Here is a 2,381-nt window from a genome sequence, read left to right as displayed (position 1 = left end):
ACATATGAACAAAAAGATGAACAGATTGAGGCTTGCAAAATGTAGATGCACTATTTCTAAGATGATGTATCCTAAGAGTCTAGTTCCCAGCCTGAGTCTACCCAGGTCTCTCCCTGAACTTGTGACAACAGGATCTGCCAGCACAAGCTGCTGGCTCCTCATCACAATCCTTTCTCAGCTGCCTTAAAAATCTGGTTCTGTCGTTATGCTCTGCCCTGGCCTCATCATCTCCTCAGCTTTCATGTTGCTTTTGTCTTAACACATCCCACTGACTTAGGAAAAAAACTGAGCTAGCGTCATAGTTGAAGGTTTAGCTATAAAAGGATGTTTCCCACATGCCAGTGGGGACATAAGCCTGATTTTTACTGTCCTGGTAAACACTGCCCCCTTCCCCAAGTTAGAGATCCTTGAATTCCTATAACCAACCCATTTAGCCTCTACTGCCTTTTTAGTTGGGGCGGAGTGCTGATTCTTTGGCATTAATACAGGTCCTTGCCCTTCACCCTATATGTTTGTAAATCATCAGTGAAACACACTGGGAAGCAACACAGCAAGCTCCAATTCAGTTGCAGTAGTAAGAAGACAAACCTGGCTTTTGAGGTCAGTCTGTTGACAACAGCATTTTTACAGCCAATCCCTCTTCACTATTCTCTGCCTCCTGATTTTTATGAAGGCAAGTGACTCAAGGCAATGCAAATCACAGAATTTTAAATAGCTGAATTCCTAGGTGATTTTTGAATGGATACAAAGATATCGACAGTGAATTTGTGCCCCTGGGTGAGTGGCCAGGTGTTCTTTCAACTGGACTGTGAGACTAATTTCTTCCTGGCCCCTGGAAGGCAGCTGAAGCAGTGGGCAGCTGGTATATCTTCAATCTTGCATACCGACATCTTTCTCTGATTCACAGATTTCCTTTATCCCAAGCACTTCCTCTGGTATGTGCATCTCTGACAGTAAGTAATATGTCTTCTTGGATTTGGGCATTTTGAAACTGCAGGTCCTGGGCAAGGAGGGGAAGGGAACAGGAGATGGCTGCTTACAGGACTGTTTCCAAAGAGGCCCCCCCACACTCACTTCCATCTCACCTGCCTCTGCTTCCTGAGCATCCACTAAGGGAGTGACATTGGAGTAATTGAGGGTGGTATTATGAGCATAAATTCTTTGAATATTTAAATGATGAACAATGAATCCAAGAGAAAACAAAATTAATTTATGTCCAGTTGTAAATTCCATGACTGGACACATAAAGTAAAATGCTGTGGAAACTCTTAATGAGAGGAGAAATTTCTCTGGGAAAGTTCATGATGACTGTCACTTGCAAAGCGGCGCTATTTCTTATGAAAAGGGTGGTATGGATCTTTGGGGGGCTACCAAGTACGCCTGGATATGAGCCAGAGGCCTATCATTGACAGCGTGGTGATCTCAGTGCCAGGTCATGCCCATAATTTATTTTCCTAAATTGCAGCACCAGGAAAGATTTTCATATGTGCCAAAAGGGTATTTGAAGGTTATATGTACGTGAAAGAGAACCTGTGGTGACTTAGAATCTGTCCACTTTGGTCACCTTGTGCTTGTTGGTGCTTCTGGTGTAACCAGTGTTCTCTCTAGCACTCCAGTATTTCATGGAAAAGACATTTGTCTTTGCTGGTCACATATGTGCTCTGGCTTACAAAACTCCCCCAGGCCTTCCATGAAGTGTTCTGTCCTAGAGGCAAAGAACTATACTCTAAGGCAAACTGGGGACCCTCCCCCCTTTAGCCTTGTGCATGTGGAAATTTCATTTGAACAGGTTTCTGCATGGAACAGAAGCCTGGCTTTGGCTGGCAGCTCCATATCTTGAGCAGTTCCTAGGTTATTGCTATTGCATCTGCATTTATGCCTTTGTGTAATTCTCAAAACAACCCTGGAGGTAGGAGGCAGTTATAGTTCCCACTTCCTGTATGTGGAAACAGGCTTGGATGCAGTGATGTTAGTAGAGTTACTCACGCAGTCTAGGGCGTTGTAAAAATTGAATGTTCTTCATGAAAATAGACTTCTGGCTTAGTAAGCACAAGGAGCAGGTGAGATTGCCTTCTACCCAGCCACAATTGCTTGGCAAGAAGGGTGGCTTCCCATTTTAAAGGATGTCTCTTGCTTCATGGCCTCTACCCTCACACAGACTTGCCTTACCCTCTGGTTGACTGACTTTGGTGCATTGTGCTCCGCAGTGACTGTCCAGAGACACTCTCTAGTTCTGCCCCTGTGGCAAGCTGTGTGCCTTCATGCTCTTTACTAGCACAATGCTTCAGTGTCTCCAAACAGGCTTACTCGGAGCCACAGCACCAGACTTTACCCTCCTCCCTGTCTCTCTTCCTAAGCAAGGACATTCTGAAGAATGCCCC

Source organism: Phodopus roborovskii, unplaced genomic scaffold (assembly GCF_943737965.1).
Source record: "Phodopus roborovskii unplaced genomic scaffold, PHOROB, whole genome shotgun sequence".
Lineage (NCBI taxonomy): Eukaryota > Metazoa > Chordata > Mammalia > Rodentia > Cricetidae > Phodopus > Phodopus roborovskii.
The sequence above is the reverse complement of the archived record's forward strand: the minus strand, read 5'-3'. Positions refer to the sequence as shown.